At 40.6% G+C, this 22750-nt stretch overlaps 1 protein-coding gene across 2 annotated transcripts in view; it reads left to right on the top strand.

Moving 5' to 3' along the window:
• The window catches only part of AFF3 (AF4/FMR2 family member 3), a 318584-nt gene that overhangs the window by 158692 nt on the left and 137142 nt on the right, over positions 1-22750 (top strand). The gene's annotated exons all lie outside the window — the stretch shown is intronic.

Here is a 22750-nt window from a genome sequence, read left to right as displayed (position 1 = left end):
ATCTTATCATCGAAGCTTTCATGGATTTTTTTCTTCTTTCTTGTTCTTCTTGGCTTTTTGGGTTTTTTTTGGGTTGTGGGTTTTTTTTGTTGTTGTTGTTTTTGTTTTGGTAATTTCAGTGAGTTCAGATTTAAAATAAACCAACAGGAGTCTGATTTTTTACCCCTGTCTCTGTCCCTCTTTGCCAGCAGAAACCACGCAGCTTAGATGAACAAGTGAAGGGATTTGTCAGCTTAGACAGACACAGACCTAGAGTTTCGTCTTGCTGTCCTTTCTCACATGCTTCACTTGGCAAAAGATAATTCAAAAGCCATGCCAGCTAAATAGTGTGAGTACAGTAAGCTCAACATGCAGAAACGGGTTGATCCATGATTGCATCTTGTTCTGCAGTTCAAGTGCCTGTATTTTTGACAAGAGCCATTGAATTAGTACACAGAGTACACCATAGGAACCATTCAGGATTCAGGGCCAGCAAGAAGTACTTACTTGTGCTGAAACCATAATTATATGATCTACTGCAATGTGTCCTCAATTTTTCCACAAAAGATGCCACTCTTACTAAATATTTAAGGCTATGTTTGAAATCAAATCTTAAAAGTACAAACTTAGGTGTCTTTAAAATACAAAACAAGTATTTTAAAGCATTGTTGGCTTGGCAGATGCATTTTTATGAAGCTCACATCCCAAAATAAAAGCACTTTAAGAATCCTGCAACTCAAAGTATGTTAAAGTAAATGAAAATGGTGCATTTTTTGAGATGAAGATAAGGAGAATCAAGTGTTGAAGCCAACAGAGGTAAAAAGGAAGATGTGGCTGATCGTACACCCATCCACCCCAGCTATTCCTGTCCAGCTCACCCCCACTCGTCTCTCCACTGCTCTGTCTCTGTTTCTGTATCCAGATGGGGTTGGGTGCAGGGTCAGTCCAGCCAAGCACTGCAGCTTCTCTGGTGTGGAACACAGCTCCTGCTGTGAATCACACTCATGCTGCTGCCTCCTCCTGTTCACTGGCTCCCATGAGAGCTGAGAAGGAGCAGGCACCCAGCCCTGAGTTCAGTGTCAGACACAGCCACCGTGAGCACCCCCTGCAAAACAGACACAGCACTGACAGCTGAACACTTCATGTTAGTTCCGAGCAGGAGGGATGCAAGAACCACAAATCTAAAATGTGGAACGTTATAAAGATCTGCAAAATGAGATGTTTGGTGTAGGACAGCACTGTTGGTCCATCTGACTCCATCTAAACTGGTGGTAGCCAAGAGGGACTTCTGATCTCACATGTCTAGCTGGGTCCTGCCCCTACAGCAGGGCACCAGACCTGCATAAATCAGTCCACACAACTTTGCTGCACCCGAGTTTCAGCCCCAAACCCCCTGGATGTATAGGTTGAAGGGAGTCTCAGAGTAGCTCAGCTGGGTTGTGGATCTAAGCAGTGGGAGGACAAGGAGCATGGAAAGCAAAGTACAGCTCTGCAGCTGAATTTGGACTAAACCAGAAGGAAATTTTTCTGTTCCTGAACTATCCAATGTTTATGTCATTTATCTCAAAATAGAATTAAGGTGTGAGAAAGCCTACAAAATGCACAACTGCATTTCTCTGTAAAATTACAGGGTTTCTTCTTTTTGGAATAATGACTGTAAATTCCTTGGTATCATGGAGACTACTTAAGGTCACATCTACCAAAGCATATCTAAAGAAAGTTCAGACCTTTTGTGTCTCACACATTCTGATTATCTGTCTGGAGGCAAGGCTCCTCATTTTGATATGTAATGAATGAAATGCACAAGTGGAAGGAATGAAGGTAATGAATTTGCAGGATAATTTTACTAATTATCTTGTTGCTGATCATAAAACTAAGGCTTTGAAAGTCAATCCTACCACAGCTATTAATATGCAATGCCTAAAGCTGTTCTTGTAACATTTATTATGCATCTCTCTGGTTCTACACAAGTTGATAGTTTACTATTAAATTTGTGAAAGTGGGGTTAGTAACATGTTCATTGTTCTAAGCATGAAATGTAGAATTACCCAGGTTTACCAAACTCTGAAGTAAATGAAAGCATATAAAATAAGATTTTCTTTTACTGTGTGAATATTACATGATGGCTTGAGATGGAATTTATGTCACCTTGTAGTTATCTGAAGATAGGCATCTAATCTAAGTTAGGAATTTAATCTCCCTGCATAGTCACAGGAGAGAGGATGGGACAAATTATCCTCTGAAGATGCCTTTCTCCTCACTGACTACACAGGGATCTCAGTCTCTTTGCTAAAATTAATTTTTATATACATATATATATTATTTTTTTTAAACTAACGCTAAGATGGATTAAAATTTGTTGTTTAAAAGTGGTGAATAGGAAAATTTTCAACAAGGAAAAAAGACAGAAACAAGCAGTAGTACAATGAGGTTATGACTGAACCACCAACCATTTGGATGACAATGCTTGAAAGGGAGTTGGAGGACATAAACACAGAGCCCACAGTGATCATCTGCCTTTGGGAACAAATCAAGAACATGAAAAACTGTCTGCCAAAGTGAGAGAGACATATTCAGGAGCCATAATGGGATGCTCAGTTTTGACTTTAGGAATACAAACAGATGAGTGAGGGTGAAAAATTACTGGCTTAAAAATACACGCAAGAAAGACAAAAGCAAACACAATATTGGAGAAGTGAAAAGTGGAAGGAAGCAAGTGGATCCTGGCACCTATTTCTTCTGCATCCAGAGGACCAGAAGGAACTCAATCTCCCCCCTCCCCAGAGCAGTGCAGAATTGTCTCCCTCCCTGTGTAATTGACCACTAATCTCCTAAACTATTCCTGCGACCTTCGCTGCTTTGCTCTCCCCTATACAAAAGTTTAGATATTGCCCATTATTTCTCCCATGTAGAAAAGTCTGGTATTCAATTCATTATGGTGCAAAAGAGAATCAAAAGAGAAAATCTGTAGGCATTAGAAATGCAGAATTCTGTAGGGTGACTCTGTGGAGTGGGAGGCTCTGGGAAAGTGGCATGGTAGATCTTAACCCTGTGACCTCAGTTCTGTGTCATCCTGGCTGGGCTCTGTAGGCACCTTGTCTCTGCCTCACTCAGTATTTGTTTAAGCAGACTGTAGTCCTTGGCATCGCCCATGTGATAGAGAGCATTGTAATGGGTATACAGCTTATTCTTAGAAAAAAAATACAAATCCTCCCCAAAAGATCTATTCAGACTACTCCTGCAGGAAGCTAAGATACCATAAAGTTTTTGATAACTAAATCCATTTGGTGTTTTATCTCTCGCCCCAAATCATTTCCTTCTGATATTAGACAAAACTACAGCACAATAAAAACCAATAATGATCCGGTACTTGGCTTAATAAAAGAGTCTTTTGAACTGCTATAACAACATAGAAAAGAGGTCATCCATTTCAGCATAGATCTTAAAGTTAGCTGGAAATATTTGTAATATTAACAGAAGAATCAAAGCTGCTTCTCTGCCAACCATGCCACAAATAAGGATTCTGCAAGTAAGGACTTTGGAAGCCCCACAGGACTCTGCTTTAATAAGTCATCTAAAAGCACTGTTACAGACAACCATGGGGTACAGACTAACCCACACCATAACCAATCTGGCTGCAGAGAGACATTGGAAGCAACAAGTTCTCTCTAGATAACAGGATTTAAAACAAGACAGTTTTGAAAAATAAGTATTTATCATGCTGCCTTTTTATTTTCTGTTTCATGTCTTGCTTGGGCTTTTCTCTCCCATAAAAGTTCATCAGAAACATTAAAAGAAGAAATGGAGCGCTATTTGCAGGTTTTGGTTTTGTTGTTACATGAAATGGAGAGCATACTGTGCTATAAATAAAAACTTGTAAGCAAATTAAAACCTGCCTAACAGGAGATTAAGATGGTCTGAAGTCACTGACTCAGATCATAAACAGTGCCGCCGTTAGCTGAAACTATTAATCACTGTGGGACGAAATAAAAGAGGAAATTTGTTAAAAAATAAGCAGGGGCAGGATGCTAACTCCAGGGGCATGCTGTTTGGCTCGTTAATAATGTATAACGAAGCGCGTGCCAGATCAAAAGCAAATCACATGCAGCTGGCGGAAAATGAAATGGCATTAGGCAAAGTATTTGTCTAGCTATGAGGCTATTTAAGAAACTGCTGTCTGTTAATGTGATGTTGATTAAAGCTTTTCAAATTAAGCTTTTCAAATTAATTTTTGGTAATAGAAACTCCATCAATAAAACATGGTATATGCCTTTTATATAAATGCATGCACACATATGGGGATACCCATATGTATGCATTATATATTATAAATACCGCAAATATTTAGTCACAACTTTGCAAAATTACCAGGAGTTATCAGCAGCTAGTTAAATCATCTTCACATTCTTATTGTAATTGATACTGTGCGTGTGTGTACTGAATAATTGTTACTTGTCTGTGTTATGATGCTATTTTTGATATGACAGAGTTTGACAAAAATCTATGGCAGCGGGAAAAGATGACTGCTGATGTCACGTACCTGTTCCTCACAGGTTACATTGTTGGTTTCGAAAATCTAGCAGGGACACACCTGTCTGCTGAGCTCTTTCAGCTTTGAATGGGTTGGCTGAGCAATGGGTCAGGGAGCTGAGGAGCAGTGCTTACACAGGCAGGTGCTTTTCCATCAGCATTCTGGTTTTAGGACACTGATACACCCATAAGTGGCTGGGGTTAGGCTCATGCAGGAGGCCAGAAACATGTGCTTCTCTGTCTTGGGTGCAGTTGTGGACCTGTTTTCAATCCAGTGAAAGCGTGAAGCACAAGGCCTGGCCTGAAACACTGAGGCTATCCCTCTCCAGCCCCATGGTCTAACCCTTAGGCTGGAAACGTGACCCTTGGTCATGCCTCTTGGACTGGCTTGGGCTTTCCTACCTTCACCAGAGGTCCACATTCAACAGGAGGGAGTGGACAGTGTTTCCTCCCAAAGCTCAGCACGGTCTGAAGGTCTCCTGAGAAGCAGGAGCCCCTCGAGGCTGGCGAGAGCTTGCGAAGCCCCCCCATTGCGGCGGATGCGAGTAGCGGAGCGCCAGCCAGCCCTCCGCCCCCCGCTGGCTCCGGCAGCCGGTGTTTGGAAGGCAGCGAGGGCCCCGCTCCGGCGGCAGAGCAGCCGCGCTCGGCACGGCGCGGCAGGGACCGTCAGCTGCCGGGAGCCGCACGGGGGAAACACGGCTCCCGCAGCCCGGCAGCCCCGCGCCCTTCTGCAATTACCAACAACGCTTCGCTTCTGTCACCGCTTACTAAAAACATGGCACAGTTACCGAAATAAGTGAGCACTTAAGGGAAACCCAGACCTTTTATGTCTGCCACTTATTTCCTGATTATCCTCCTGGAGGTCAGGCTCTTCGTTTTGACACTTAATGAATAAAATGCCCACGTTGCAGGAAATGGGATAATGAATTGTGAAAAGACATAATCAGCAATGACTAAATAATTAAGGGAATTGAAATGTAGAGTCATGTGGGAACGTATTAATAATAACATGATTTTTCCATATGCTAAAAAATTCTGTCTGTTTTTAGAAAATCAGTCATCACACATGCTCTGTGGCAAAAAAAAAAAAAAATTAATGTAGACTAATATGAACTGTAATTAGATGTTCTGCTTTTAAACAGCTGAATAAAAGATGAAATCATATAGAAAGTATATTTAGATACAAGCCAGAAAGTAAACTGATTATTATTCATAGTGCTGTTAATAGGAGCTGTAATTTATGCATCTAGTGGGAATCATGTTAGGCAATTAGGAAAGGGAGTCACACTTGACTTCCCTTTATGGATTTACATATTTATATATTTTTCTATATCTTGCCAATGTCTCCATCTTTCCAGTTACCTTTAATCCAAATAACTGCCTAGAATAAGACCTTTTACACTGAAATTCTCTGTTGGAGCTCAAAAGTTGGCTTTCACTTAGATTAAAGGAAACCACACAAGCTTATCTTTGATCTTATTTGTCCCTAGACACTGGACTTTTGCAGGTCCTCAGTATTACATGAAGAATGGGACTTCTTAATTTTTCTGCATGCTTTACCTTCAAAGGCTTGCAGCAGAAATTATCCTGGCAGTAGGTCAGGATTGTGCCTGCTCGTGCTCCCCTCTGCCTGTGTTACCCTCTCCCTGCTTACCCAGGACCCGGTCTCTCCATTGGTCCCTGCAGTCTCCACCTTACAAATCCTGGAATCCTATAATTCACCACACTCCCAGCACTGAAATCCCAATGATCTGGATTTTGGTTCTTGTTGGCGTTGCTGGGTTCATAGAATATACAATCCATTATGAATATTTAATACTTTCAGAAGTTCAATGCAAGAATGCATTAGGCTTACTTTGTGCAATAACATGGTTAATGTTTTCATCTCAAAGTGTCCTGGTATCTAGTCACAGGCTAATGCAGACTTGCAGCAATCCCATAAAATATGGGTCAGATGGAGGGGGTCACATCACCAGATATGTTTGAACAGATGGGTGGGCTGAGGTACAGAGAGCTGTTGTGGTTTGCTCAAGGTAAAAAAGCAAGTGGCAGAGCAAAGATTAAAATTCAAGGCATTAGATCAGCAAAGGATTAAGTGCCATGTTCATCTGCTTCATTTCTAGACATATATAACATGTATCTCAGTTAATCTGCAGATTTGGAAATATTCCAGGGTTTGGAAATATTCAGCCCATAACTTTCAAAGAAGAAGAGGCAGGGAGACATGACAGCGACTGGGAAGAGACAGCCAGGGACTACAGGATGGGGTGGACCAGTGGACCTTCTCCCACAGGAGTTGTGCTCCACTGGGTTGCAGGGCAGTTTCGCGAGCAACCTGTCCCCACGAGTACACAGGAGCAATGCAAGGTGGTAACCTGAGCCGAGTCCCCGCTCACAGCAGATAAGCAAAGTCTCGTTTTCCTCTCTGTGTAATGCTGAACGGAGCCAAACTGTCCCATACACCTGACGCTGGCTGCTCCCAGCCATGGCTGAGATGAGTCCCCAGCAAGCCTTGTAACACATTACCAGTCCTAAACTTTGGGTTATTCTGCTCTGGTTTTACTTGCTGTGTTTTGCTAAGGCTGTTCTTATCACTTTGCTGGGTGTGATGCTGCAGAAGGCAAGCGAGTCCCCCCAAGGCATGGGGCACTTCCCCACTCTCTCTGTCCCCCCACAAGCCCTCCTAGAGATGAGGACCTGGTGTCTTGGCACAGCGCTCTGACTGCAGGGCTTGCATTTTGGCCGTGGACCATCTTTTGTAATTGGGCTGGCGAGGGCTGCCTCTGCTTCTGCTTCTGCTTGGGGCTGGGGCTGCCAGTGCCAGCTGCTCCCCCTCCACCCAGACTGCAGATTGCCCCACCAGCACCTGGCACCTCACCTTCTGACAGTCCCCTCTTTCACCCTGTCCTGTGCAACCATCTTCACAGAACTACTTTTAACAGATATTATGCAGTAACGACCCACTCTTTGGCACACCCTGACACCCTTCTCGCCTCTCCCATTCCAGAGCCAGGAAGCAGGAGGTACTCTATGAGCAATATCATGTTAAGCTACAAGCCACAGAAGAAAAAAAAAGCAATAAAAGCATTCCCATGCGTTGCAATAATGCTATTTTTTTAGCAGACAGAAGGTGATCTTAATTCGCCCCCCATAAATGCATCTCTCTCCCGGGCATTGCACAGGTCTGGCTCATTGCATTTGTTCTCCGTCAAAGTGTGGTATCTTGAGATGGATTCTGCAGGCTTAAAATAGAAATGTTCCTGCTTGCTGCTGCTGATGTATCATTGGGTAATCATTAAATAAATTCAGTGTTTTACTGCATTAACAAAAACACATGATTGTTTAACAGAGTATATTACAGAAGATGGAGGCTTTAATGGTCTCTATAGATTTTTAGTTTGTAAGAGTACATTATGAAGCTGTCTTGGTAGGGTGCTGTTTTCATATGTGAAAGAAGTTACTGGCATTATACATCATTTTTATATCTTGTTGCTAGGCAACATATCATAGTGCAGTTATTGCAAAGGTGTCTGCTTCCTCGTTAAAAATCTTCATGTTGCTCCTTAATTCTGCAAAATTAGCCCTGTTCTTGATCCTGTCCTGCTTCCTCGGATATCTTTTGATTGAGGTTTCATCTGTTAAGTTTTGGAGAAATATAATAGATCTTTTATTACCTGAATTTGGGGTTGAAGCCTAAAGCATTAGTGGTGATCCTTAGTTTCCCTCTTCATTGCAATTTGTTTTCATGCAGGGAACAATGCATTTCCATTCACTTGGGATTCAAAATCAGAGAAGTAGTTTGAGTGGTGGTGTATTTAAGATATGTCCTATGACAGCTAGGGTTAAAAAAACAGCAACAACAAAATATAGGGACTACCTAGGGTGTTCTGGGAAACTTACAAAATTCACTTTCAAACTCATTTCTTCTGCTCTTCAACACAATCTGCCGTTCCTGCTTCCTAGCATGGTGTTGTTGCAAACTCCTAGTATATTAGCATTTTCAAATCTAGGGACAGTTTTGCCTCAGCTTGGGTCAGGTTGTGCAAGATTTGGGGCTTTACAGGACCGAGCTGACTTCATCACCTCACTTCATTCTCGCCTGGAGAAGGCAAATCTATTTCAGAAAAATGCAGTTGGTAATAACAGACAGTATCACTCACAAATATCTTTCACACAACAAAATAACATTTTTTTTCCTGAGTGCCAGCATTTATTCCCTTCATTACCACTTCTCCCAATCTTCTTTGACTTGGAGAGCTGTCTGCTGGGGCTGTATGTGCTCCCCAGGCACAGGGTGGCTCTGGCACGTGTACCCCGCAGATGCTTTTGCAGGCTCACGTGGATCCACGGCACATGAGGGGGCTGCCAGCACTAGGCAAGGGGTAACTGGGGGCTTCCACACGCCTCAGCATGCAGCAAATGGCTCTTCATTATCCTCATCCCTCGTATCTTTGTTACTAGTGTATTACAATTCCTTTCATTAACCAAACTTAATGCACTGGCAGTTAGTATACCTACTGTTCAGTTTGGGGCAAATGGTACTATTATAATATCTGACTTTAATTAAGCTGTTCTGGATAAAAGCTGGCATGCTAAAAGCTTTTTTAAATGCTGTTCCTTGGTACACACCCACACAACAACAACCGGTAAGTCAATGGGATTTTGTCTAACATCTCCCTTGGAAGATATAATTTGGGGTGTGGTATCTGGGCAGTTATTTCTAAAGGCATGTGCACCAGAGGCGGGGAGGAGTGAAAGAAACATAAAAGAAGTTCATTCTTTTATTCTTTTTAAGCTGTAGAAGAGTTAAAAATAGATATAAGACTTAAGCTCTAAAGCCTACTTATTTAAGGAAAAATGTGCAAATAATTAATTTATAATGGGACGAATTTCACAATTCTGTGAAATTTTAATAGATAAAATTGCAAATGAAAGAAAGGAAATTGCAAAGACCAAAATATTTAACTTCATGATCAATCAATGTACTTTACTAAAAAATACCTGCAAATAATTTTACAGTGTTTTAAAACTGATAGTTGCCTCTTCACTCTGGAGCAGCTGCATATCTGCTGATGTCACCCCAGAAACACTGGACTATTTCTGAATAACCACATGGCTCCATTTGCACCCTACCTACTTCCCTGTAACTTGCAAGGAAAGGGATAGGGTGGGCTCACACTACTCTTCCGTTGCTTCTAACCACACAATTTACCTTTAATGTTTGGGCCCCTGGATCATACAACAGCTTTAACTCTGTTCCTCCAACATAATTAGTGAAAACATCAGAATTGTTTTCCCACTAACAATTCCTCTGCTCTGGACCCCTGACTGATCCTGCTAGAAGTGAGTGATGAATATCCAACCTGACCAGTTTGGTCTAATTCCTTTCCTCCCCCATCTCCCATCAATTTGAGGAGACCATTCTTAAAATGGATGCAACTCGCTGTAGTCCAAGAAGTGTTGTCAGTGTTCAGAGGAACCTTTCTTCCATTTCAGAGAAGAAAGGAGTTTGGAGAATCAGCATCGCTTTTTTTTTTTTAATTAGTATCTGTTTATGCATAAAGTCACATTTTGTTTGGGCAATTTTACCAGTTGGTCTCTTGTTAACTCCTTTGGTCCGTATAGAAATCCCTGCAAAACCGATTGCATCCCCTCATGACCAATGAACTCAGTTATCAGTCAGAATCATGTAACTGGATGGTTGTTTCAATCATGGGAAATTTCTAACATAGGTAGAACTGCCTTGGCTCAGTTAATCACTTGTCTTTTCTCTGTGCAAAAGACAGAGGAGAATTCTCTCTTAACCCATATTCAGATGAAAGAATTAACCAAGACAGTACCACAGGAAAACAAGAGTACACTTGTGAGCACTGAAAAAGCTGTTACTTCTCACCCAACAACTCCAGAACTAAATAGAAGGCACTCCAGAACAAAAAAAGTGGTGAGCCTCCAGCTCACACACCACATCATGCCTGATACCTATGCTGCACATTATTTCACTGTTTATAAAAAATTCAGCTCTGGTTTCCAATGGCACTGTAGTTCCATGGGTTTCCATTGGTTCAGAAAGGCTATCCTTGCTGATCAGAAGGCGAGATGTGCAACAGGATTGCCTCCTCTTCCACATACGGCAGTATCTCCCCTCATGTCACATGCTGGTTGCCAGCTCAGGAGGTGAAGTGACAGCCTCCCTCTTGGGCTCAGTGGCAGACAGGAGACTGCACACTGCCTCATCCAGGGACACACTGCCTGCTCCAGGACTGTGTAGGTGATGACAGGCAACCTAGCCCTGTGCCATTACACTCATGAAACACTTCGTCTGGGGTCTGGGGAACAAGGGGGTTTTTCTGTATTATTGTCAAGTAGACTATGCTTATTTCTGGCTGCCACCAACAGGCATGGTCTGTAAAGTGCCCTACCCCAGCAACTCAGCTTTTCAGGGCTCTGTAGGGATTTGTGGATTAAAAAATAGCTGTGACCAAGAAGAGGCATGTTACCAACTTCTATTTGCTATGCACTTCATTAAAAAACCCTTGTTGTTTTACTTCAATAAATTCTCTACTTCCCCACTGACTCTCTGGATGCCTGTAATTCTTAGAAAACTCAAATAAACAGGATCAAGACAATTTTGTTTGTCCAATGTGATGGATCTGCCAGCCCTGTCTGTTGCTTTTCTGTGAATCTTAGTCTCCCAGGACCAGGGCCAAAGTTGATACCTGGTGCCAGCCAAGTGGTTTTTGGCCAACACTCTTCAAAGCATGTTAGTGCCAGAACCCTCTACAAAGCTGATTGTAAGAATTGTATGGACTGGTTTGCTTCACAGCAGCTCTCTGATCAGCTCAGTCATGATACATCTTTCTTGTTGGAGCCTGACAGCAGTGTCTCACCATCTTGTGTCACCATAAGTGGTCTTGCCATTTCCATTTCGGAGTTACTAGGGAAAAAATAATAAACCAAACCAGAAGGAATGCTGAGCCAATCTGCATATACAACCATGGGACACTTTTTCTGACATCTACTGTCCTATGTTATCAAACATTCATGTCTTGCTGGTCTTCCCCCAACTTAGTTACCATCTCTTGGTTAGGATATAGAGGTGAATGATGCCTTATATAAGCCCACTTGTTAAATGTGCTGTGATACTTCTAGGGGAAAAAAAGAAAATGGCAAACATGCCTAATAGCACTTGGACTTTCAAAATACACAATCTTAGTGTGCTAAAGTCTATTCAATATTCAAAATTAAGTCATTGTTTCCTTGTATTGCTTCCTTTGTCTGCATCCATCTTGAATTTCATCTCGTATTTGGACTGCCAGTGCTTTGGGGCAGGAACTGCTATTTCAGTGTCTTTGTGGGGCACTTTGCTGAGTGGGTCCAGACCATGACTCTAGAAAAAAACTATGTGTTTACACATGCCATTCACAATTATCATGCAGATTCACAATCCAAAGGGAGATTATTTGCAGGGGCCTTGTGTTCCTAGCTGGGAGGGACCCTTCCTCTTAGCATTTCAACAGGGTTTGCAACAGCCTGAAAGGACCCTTTCCTAGACAATGGGGGAGAGATCCAGGACCTGATGATTTGCCCATCTACTGCCTCATCCTTTGAAAGACAAAGTTCAGCCTCACCTGAAATTGCCTCCTAAATTCAAAAGATTCTTCCAGGTCCCAGATCTTGGGACCTTCCTTTGCCAATAATTATGTATCTGTAGCTTTACTTGTCATGAGGCATTTCTCCCAAAGAGGCCTCTGCACCGTAACTAGGCTGTTCCAATTTCAGAATGGAGTTCCACTCATGCTCTTGCTCTGTCTTATGAAGGTGCAGGAGTGAATCTGTTAAATTTGTATATCTGGAGGAAAAAAATTATGATCACTACCCTATAGCATTCATTCTTCTGAGAGCTTTCAATAAAGACCTGACACAATGTAAGTTCAACACTGGAAATGTGTTAAGTTTATGTCATGACCTGCAGATAGTTTTGGAGACTTCTGCAGATTTCACATCCATCTCCAGCTCCATCAGTTCAGCCTTCTACTTGTTTTCTTCCCAAAATCTCAGTGCACTCTTAACAAAGTAAGGTGGTGATATGTCATTTAACATGTATAGGATTGACACTTCTAAGTGATCCTCCAAAATTGCTCAGGTGTCCAGCTGAAAAGGTTAGAAACCAATTTATTCCATGTAGGTTTTGTACTGTATTGCCATTTCCCATGAGTATCCTCCAGAGGATGCTCTTCAGGCTTTGGGAGCCCTTTCGTCTCTGTTTGCTGAGGTATCTCTTCAACTCCCCAGTTCCATTTGGCAAATCAGAGTGCTGATCAACTTGTACCCCTGTTGCTCTTTGGGTAAGATTTCTCTTCCTGCATCTGTATTTAAAATGCAGTTGTTCGTTACCAAGAATTCTTGGTCTCTGTGACCACCACTTGGAAGAGAGGAGCAGCTTCCTCGACATTAACTCTGGTTTTCCACGACGAGTTTTCCGCACGGACTCAATGACCTACATCCCCTCACCACTGTCACTGCTGACTTGGAGCCCAGTGCTCTGACATACCTCACTGGTGAGGTACCAAGTGGCAAATGCCCTCCCTGTCAGAACCTTGCTCCGGAAAGGGTCTGGATGGTGGTGGTGCACTGGGGGCCGCCTGAGGTCTTGTCACTGTAGAGGAAGCCAGTGACTCCTGCACTGGAAACTTGCCTCTAGAGCAAAATCTGTGTGGAAGTCCCTCTTCAGAAACCACAGCTAATGTCAGGTAAGTTACCTTTTTTCCCCCCGTCAATCTGTAATTAGACATCCCAATTATGCAGTTTAATCTAATTAAAGTAATGATGCAATTATACAATAATTAATACATAATCGGCATGCAAAAACCTCTGTAAGTATTATTTAACCAACAGAGCAAATTCTAGATGAACCTTTTCAGTCTCTTAAAAGTATATCATTTTAGCAATCAGCTTGAGGAAGGGATTTTGCCTACTCAAGCATTTATAAATCCTTACTGCCACTAGTAAAATTACTTTTTCTTACTATTTATGAGCATTTAGCTTCCATTGACTTCAATGGGAGTTGTCTCTGAGCACCCAGAGACAGAAGTAAAGCTTAGAGCCTCCAAAAGACTCACCACAAGTATCTCATCTGAAGACAGCAAAGTGCTATGAAGTCATTTCAGGAATGCCTAATACTGGATTGCCTGCTGCTAGAGATGATAAAAAAAATAAAATAAATCTTATTGTAGATTGCAAGAGAAGACAGCTCTATGGTACCTGTACTGGTACTTTCTCAACAAACCTTACTACTTAAGATAATTTTTTTTAATCAACTGCAAATTGCTTTCTCATTATCCAAAATAAATGTGCAAAATGTGCATATTACATATGCACCATACTTGCAGATGTATAAACTAAGCCTTAGCTGTGTATCTACCCAAAGTCTCATGCACCAAAATGAGGGTGTGAATGGGGATGCAGAAGTCCCGGCTCTAATGGTATGCACAAGAACCTGGTTTTTCTGTATTGACTCATTTTTCTGAAACAGATAAACTGAGAAGTGTCTGTTTCATTGTATGAGAATGTTAGCCGTATCCGCAATAGACAAAGACCCACATTCTGAAATGACATCAGAGACCTGGGGGCTTGTCTGATAAAAAATGGGATTTCTTTTCTTCTCATCCTTGGATAATACTTTCTTTAGCCTACTCCCCATCCCCTTTCTGTTGTGCAGTGAACTGTGCACTCTATATGGCTTTTTCCTACCCATGATGTGGCTGAATGTCAGTAATATTTTACCCTTGTTTTGGAAAGTACTTTGGAATCAGACGTCTACATTTATATAATACTCTATAAGTAATGTCTGGACGTCTGAAGAAACGAGAATGCCCTGTCCCTTTCTTTGTCTCTGTTGCACAACTCATGCTTTAAACTAGGTACATTGTATTGAGAGATGTTATAAAGCAAGTTTATTCAAAACACCTCAGTATCTGTGTCAGTAGAAGTATTTATAAGCAGGGAAATTTCAGAGGAAAATATGAATGTTCCCTGACAAGCAGTCACTTCGGCTTTTGTTGTTGTTGTTGTTGTTTTTTGCACAGTTTTCTGCTATGGATCTAGTTTTAAGTGTTATTACCCATGTGTGTGGAAGTATAGTTTTGATTTGATCGATATTCTCTTTAATGCCAAAATTGCTAAGAAAAGCTTTTAAAATTTGGTTTCAATTCAAATATGATGGGTTTACTGTAATTTTTTAATTGTCGGTATTCATATTGGTAGTGTAAGTTTTTAATCCTTTTCATGATAGACACTGAAAATATGTCTTAAAAAAGCCTATAACTGAATAATTTGTTCATTCCTGGTGATATAAATTCAGTTCTATATATGGAGTCACTGTGAGCCTGCATATATGGCCCACAGTTTCCAAGCTTAAGAAGTGACAGGAGCTTAGGTGATCCTCTGGTCACTGGTAAGGGTCACATAGGGAGAATTTTTGTCTTCCAACATTTTTCTTCCTCCCACTTGGCGGTTTCAAATGGAACGTAAGAGGACATTTGTCTGGGCAGTGTATAAAGAAAGTTTCCGGTGCATACTGAGTCCTAGTTCTTTGACCGAAAGGGTACTGTTATTTCAAAGACAGAAAAAAATAAGCCGTTCCCATGCCCTTCTTCAGTGAAATTCTCTTGTTGAAGAGCTGCAGAACATCAGTAGGTCCATCAGAAAAGACTGCCCAAGGAAGTGGTTGAGTCACCATCCCTGGAGATATTTAAGAGACATGTAGATGTGGCGCTTGGGGACATGGTTTATTGGTGGACTTGGTAGTGCTGGATTAACAGTTGGACTTGATGATCTCAGAGGTCTTTTCCAACCTAAACAATTCTGTGATTCAGTAGCGGACATCTGGAAATGGGAAGAAATAAATGCAGCTAAAAGGTATGAAAAAATTCAGCACACATACTACTGTACAAAACTCCAGCATATTTATATTCCATGGAAAAAATTAGCATAAAAATCTAATGTCTGGTTATTTCACAGCTCTGCTTACATCTATTGATCACAGAAGTCTCATCAGTGTAGGTCACAGGCAACATCATCCTGCTAATTTTTCACCAGTCTTTATTTTTTTAGCAGCATAGTCACCCATATTTGTTGTAGGAACTTGCGTCTGAACTTGCCAACAGTTTGGTGATTCTGATAGGCCAGGGGTTGCTGTCTTTGGTCAAGATACAATAACTACCAAAGTACAGCTGATCTCTTATTGCTGAGCATGATTTAAAGGAAAATCTTTGAAAGAAGTATGAAGAAGCCTGAATTACTACTCTTTTATATGTTTTTAAATGAGAATGTAAAGGCCAAGGGCATTTTTTCCTATTTAATACTATTAAATCCATCATTAAATCTCTCACTGAACACTGGGTGAATTTTATGGTGCCCTCAAGTGCCGATGCTGATGCTTGACTGTGTTAATATTGTTGTATATACAGATACAATAAATAACACTTAGCTAAGGTAGTGTTAGCAGCCTTATTGGGTATATCAATACAAATAGCTGCACTAATGAGATTAAGCATCAGAAACCAAGGCAATGTGAATCTAGGCACTGAGGCTAAAATATGGGTAGGGATTCAACACATTGAACCTATCAATAAAACCGAACAGACTCTACTAAAAGCTTTATTGCTAGTTGGCATTAAAGGATTAATTTGAAAGTACAGTTTTTATCTTTTCTCATCTCAGTTTATCACATGCTCTGTCTTAAAACTTCTGTCTGTCTGGTGCGCAGATATTATGAGTGCTTCTGTTTGCTGAACAGTCTGCAAAACCCTTGGCAGGTCACACCGCTTTGCCTTTCTGTAACACAAGTTCCCTTTGGTTGATGTAATTCAGCACTGGGAATGGGCTGAGTTTGTACCACTGGTATTTTTTATGTCTGGTAGTCTGAACACAGAGTTGGATTAGTTGAGTCACCTCTAGATCACTGTTTCTTCTCTCCACATACATGCTTTGGATGTAGTTGCCTTGCCCATGCAGATTATATTAAGCCACCTTAATTGCACGATCCCCAAATGTTCATTATTACAATATTCTTTTACCAGTACAGAAATCTCCAATTGATTCCATTTCATTTTGAGGGTATTTCCAATTTATGGTTTTATGGCTAGTAGGGAAAAAAGCTTTATGTTGTGATATTTCTTCTGATGGGCTTCTTTCTGTGTGTGCTAAAGCTTTGAAAGATATATCCACTGCTTTGTTTTACTAAGAAACTGTTTCAAAGTGAAAAAGAACTGACCTAAAGGACTAATTTTAACTGACAGGGGTGAAAACCTTGCTTGGGTAGAGAAGTCCCTGAAGGCTTAAGTGGATATTAATTGCTACACAGACATTATCTGAAACTTCTCATTTCAATGAATTGCAGTTTGATGCTTCTCATAAAGAGAAATCAAAAGAAATTAATGTTTGCTGCCATGAAACAACCTTTTGTGACTCTTAGTATTTTAAATTTCCAATGCTAAGGCAGTTATTTCTGATTCCCTGCACTCTAAAAAATAGGTAACATAATTAAATAGTGGTATAGGTATGTCCTGTTTCCTTTTTCTTTATGTAGTACTTTAATTTTTCCACATGATTTCTATGAGGTTAAAAAAAGGAAAACATATCCATCCTCATTTTTTAAATGTCAGCAAAGGAATGTTAATTATATTGTAAAGTGGATAAGTAAATCATGTGTAGTTAAGAGCTCAAAAATAAACAAGCATTTGTAACCATCTTATTTCCTTGCATACCTCTATCATGATGTAGCCTATAATTTCATAATCACCTACTGTTTGCTGGCAAACATATTGAGGAATTTTTTAGAGAGCTGTAAAAACTTTTGCTAGCATCATTTTTCATATCATTCTAGCTGTAAAACCAAGCTGTCTTTGTGCTGAGAGTCTGGTACAGCATCAGCAGAGAATACCTAGAAATGGTGAGGCAGCGTGACATGCTGTTCCACGTAGGCTTTCTGGGCCCCATACGGGGCGTCCAGCAGTTCAAGCTTAGTTGTTTCGTAACCAGTCTACTTAAAAACTGTTTCAAAGATCTGTTCATTTTGCTTTCTAATAATTTAATGTGATTTTAACCAATTTAGATAAATCTAAATGTATTTGGTTTTAGTTAAAATGGCTTAACTTTAAATGGCCATTATTTTAAATAGATGCAAATTACTTATGCAGACAATGTCTACAATAATGCATAAGATACTGGTGTTAATCTACCTTTTAATAAAATAAATGGCATAATGGATGAAGCCAGAACATGCTTTCAGAGTAGATTTAACTCTGCAGTGTATATTTTCATACCTTGTACTGTTTTTCCAACTGGAGTCACCAATTGGCATTGTCACAGTGCCATTTATGTCGAGATGGGTTTTCTTAAGGGACTTTAGGACTCAAGATTCTTTCAACCTTAGTTCCAATTTTATAAGTTTTAACTTAATATTATGGTACTTACAGAGGTTACGGGGGTGCTGGTATGCCTAATTCAGGTTTGCAGACTACCTTGCAAATGAAAACCAGTGCATATAATAAGCACGAAATACTGTTTCAGGGCTTAAAACAGACAGAGCTTGAGACAATAATAGCTTTGAGGAACACAGTTAGTATAAACACTAGACAAATGTAAATTGCACAGCTACAGAATGGTCTCCTTCGCTGCTCCATGGCTGTGTTTGCAGCTAGAGAGAAGCACACACACAAAATGAGTTTTAACAAGAAATGCCAGATTGCCTAGGGACATCTGAGTCAAACAAAGGGGCTCTGCCTGCCTCTGACAGCATCCCAAAGGCCACCCCATGTGTAGCAGGGAGAAATGGTAAGTGCTGTTTCATGCCCATGGCACTGGCTTCTGAGAACAGGATGGTGAGCAGAGCTCCCAGCCAGACAGGCTCTGTGCTTGTGCACAATGCCCTCACAAGGACTCCCAACGCACCATGCTACTGGCAAGCCTAACATTTTTCTTCAGAGCAACAAGGGACTGGCCTCCAGCCTTCTCCCCACTTTTCCAGAGGATGGTCCAGATCTTAGGTCCACTGATGTGCCCCATGCTATCTTTCTGCTGACCACAACAAGAGTGTCAGGCAAATGCCTCCATTGTGTTTATCCCTGCACTTAAATCCCCAAGGTTTATTGTGGTGCATCGGGAGCTTATGAAATCAAAAGCAGCAGAGGACAACTATGGTAACTGATACATAAGAAAATAAGAAACTTCTGTTTCTCTATTTTCTAAAGCACAATGGGACATCCCTTTCTCACAGTCACTCCTTTTGTGGTCAGTACCTAACATTCACATGAGAATACAAATGGTTCATGTGTTTTCTTGACTTACAAAGTATGTATTGATAGCCATAAATGCTGAGGATTTTGACAGACTGAAAAGTAAACAAGAAAATCCCACTTAGCTACATTTTAGGTGTGAGTCTGAATCACCCAGAATGACTAATGCTCTGACCTATGTGACAAGCCAGATAACTTCAGCCACTCTCCCCTGTCTTGAGCCTACTATCTAGTATTTGGCTGAAGCATATAATTCAGAAAAACCTCCTTTATCTTATGACTTGAAGACATGAAGATAGGCATTTCCATAGCACTGCATCCCAGCAGTGAACCACCAGCTTATGAGAAGTTGTTCTTTTTTTTCCTAACTTCACTTTGCCTTTTTGTTCTTCTATCCATTGGCTCATGATACCAGAAGTATGTGTATTGTATCACTAATGAAGTTAGTGATTTTCGTCTTTCTCTAATATTGTGAACTGGCAACAGTTTCCACTGATTTTTTAAGTGGAAATTCTCACATCCCTTGAGAATCCTACTGAAGCTGGTGAGTAGAGGTTCTGCCTTTCCTTGGGACACTTGATAGTTAGCTATGAATAGGTTTTCTAGAAGTCATGTTACAGGGGATTTTCCCCCATGAAGCTGCTTACACAAATCCAGCATAGTTAGTGGCTCTTAGTGTAACAGAGGTGATTTCATCTGCCATCTTTTCTATGTTCCTTTTTTTTTCCACTTGCTCAGAATTCCCAGCATTTCTGAAGAAATGGGTTCAAGGAAACAAGCTGTTACACCTTTGGTGTAACCAGTTCTATTGTGCTATCATATACAAATGCACCCTGGTCGATCGAGCTCTTTAGGCAAGAGTAAGAGATGTGGGATATTTGTTTTCAGTTTCTTGTCCTCTGATAAGCCCTAACGCCTTTCTGGGGCAATGTGTTCCAGTCTATGGTATTCTTCATTTCTGGACATGAACAGAGTACAGAGTACCTGAACATGTACAGAGTTTGTTCAGCTCTGTACACCTCTGCACTCATAGCTGAACTGGTATCTGTTGGCTTCAGACATTGCATTGTGCCATTGTGCTACTTCTAGAATACAAACCAGCAAGATTTAACATCTTTCTGTCAATTCAGATCTAGGAGGCACACGATGTAACCTTGAGAACAGATGGTTGAATTCACATACACTGAAGCACACAGTGCTACACTGATTTCTTAATCTCATTCAGAATAAATGACTTGTATATGAACAGATTCCCCAAGTTGTCAGAGCATCATAAACAAAATTGCTTGCTAATTGCAGTCAGCCACATCCATGCAAGGTTGTCCAGGAAGGATTTACAGGCTGCTTCGCCTTGCAGAACCTCTTTGTTTTATGACAGGGAAAAGGGAATGAGAATCTCTTCAGTCTGAGGCTCCAGCTTGGTGTACTTTTCACCTGTAAATTGTACACATTTAATTTAATTGCATTGAGAAACCACAAGTGCAAATCCTCTTGGAACTGTACTTTATAGAGCTACATTTGACAGCGGTTTAAGTTCTAATACTTTAATTCTGACTTCTTTCTTTTTATGGATTTTTCTTACCCTCTCTATCATCTTTTCACACTGACCAAGTTTGTTGTAGTAGCACAGAACAGAAGCTTCCTTGCTTCTTGTTATGGTTGGCAGCCTTCACAGGTATCTTAGCCAAAAGGCATTCTGGTAGCACTTTAAACCTTCACCCAGAGTACAAGGTATTTACTTCATGTAATGTCTGCCCATAACTTGTGCACAGAACACACAGGCAGCACTGTGTTACTCCGAAGTTCGTGAAGGTTGATGTGCTCAATCAGTTGGCTGAACAAGCTGAGCTAAAAATACCAATTCATCCCCACTGGTGAATCTCCACTGTGGATGCACAAAAGAGCTCTTTGAGTGAACCCCCAGGTTTCCAGGAACCAAGTAAGTCTTTATGGTACCCCCAGTCCTCTTAAAATGGCTTCAGGGGTATGAAATTGGAACTAAGAACAAATTAGATCAAACCAATGACCTGTTATTTCATCTTCTGACAAGGGAGTGATCCAGGACCACCAATGTACCTATCACAAAGCTTCCAGCCTCCCACAACAGAAGAAAATGGAAAAATCTGTCTACTTTCTAAAAAAAAAATAGATTTTTTTCCCCGCAAAATTTGCTTCAATGACCTCTCTGCATTTAGCAGTGTATTTAGCAGTGTATTTTTGTCTGAATTAAAGGAGTGTTTATATTAGAACATTGCATGCATTTGTGGAAAAGATATTTCAGTATTGATAAATATTTACCGTGATGGTATTTCTGTCTTCTCCAAACCACAGATGTTTTCCTTACTAAATGTGTCTGGTTTTCAGCTTTGAGCATTTTTTTCTCTGCTTTTTTTTCTGTATTAATACAATCATCCATCAAAACAGGAGTAAGACCCTGATCAGTGTCCTGGTATTTTTTTTCAAAAGCCTTTGTTTTAAGTTCTTGACATGTTTCCAGAGCAATCCTGAGGCCACTACCATTGCCTAAGAATTAACATGCTTGTTGTGGTCTCTGAAAATGTCAGCTATGTGCACTTTTTCATTATTATCTGAAAACATGCAGAGATCTGGACCTTGAAATACCCTAGGTCTTTTACTTTCCTCTTTCTCCTCCCCCCACTCCCAAGAGGCAGCTATTCATCTTCATTAGCCACTTCTGTTAGCTTGCTGCCAACTGAGACTAGAAAACTAGCTGCATCAGTCTTGCATGGCAATTCAGGAATTAGAATCCATAGTCCTTGGGTGCAGGAGGTTAATGCACTAATAAAGATTGTACCTTGATTAACCACATCATCTCAGCTTGCCCAAGCAAGGTTGGTTTTCAGACAGTTTGTTGTATCATATGGCTCACTGCATTCATCTAGAACCATAGCTTCTTAGCTAAGAAGAGATATTCATCTTTGTGACTAAAGGAGAAATTTTATCCTTTTTTTTCTCATTTCAATGAAGAATATTTTTTAAAAATTAAAGAAATTGTCTAAATGCTGTCCTATGATTTACCTGTAAAGGGACACCTTCCTTTCCTAATAAGGGGGCGCAGGGGGTTGTCCTAAACTCTGATATGAGAGAGCATGCCATGGGTTATACGCTAATTTACTTGTTTTTAGAATCAGACCACATTTCTTTTAGGTATCCATAACTTCTTCTAGACTTACAGGCTCATTTATTCCCCCCAAAAATGAATAAAAATCTGCAAGCCTCTATGCTAAAGAATTATAATCATACAAACGAAGGACCTAAATAAGTCAGTTTGATAAGTAAGCAGCTGTAGCCTTCTTTCACATTTATCTGTCCTAGATTGCTGAACCTTGACTAAGTGTTGCAGGTTATTTTCAGGATGGTTCCACTAAATCAGAGATAACATATTCCAAACAGAAACTTATTGCACTGGCATTTCTGATTTGCTGTAGAGTGAATTGATCCACAGATCACGTTGCAAATACTCATGATTTGGAATGGTTTAGTTCTGTAGATACCAAATATCTGGAGATTTAATGCTGAACACATTCTTTAGTGCTGCAGTCTGCAAAATCTCTTACTTTCTCCCTTTTCATGGGCCTAATTTCTCTTTTTTCCTTTCCTTCTTCCCAGCTCACGGGCATGTGTGTACACACACACACACACACACACACACACAAATCCTGTTTCTATCAAGCAGTTTCTGCTGATGACCATCTGTGCATGTCTGAAGAACCAAGCACAGCAAAAATGACACAGTCACAAGCTACACAATTACCTTTATTTCTTTGCTTAGAACAAAAAAAAAAAAAATTCCTTGCCAAGCACTTGCCCCTGGATTGTCATGTATCTTTGGAAGTTATACCAATGAAGCCTATTGAAAGGAATTCATATTTCAGAAAGCAGCAGAGCATTTGGAGAGTCTTGGGACTGTTGCCAAAGGGGAA

Source organism: Corvus hawaiiensis, chromosome 2 (genome assembly GCF_020740725.1).
Source record: "Corvus hawaiiensis isolate bCorHaw1 chromosome 2, bCorHaw1.pri.cur, whole genome shotgun sequence".
In the NCBI taxonomy this organism is placed as follows: domain Eukaryota; kingdom Metazoa; phylum Chordata; class Aves; order Passeriformes; family Corvidae; genus Corvus; species Corvus hawaiiensis.
This window is presented reverse-complemented; position numbering and strand designations above follow the sequence as displayed.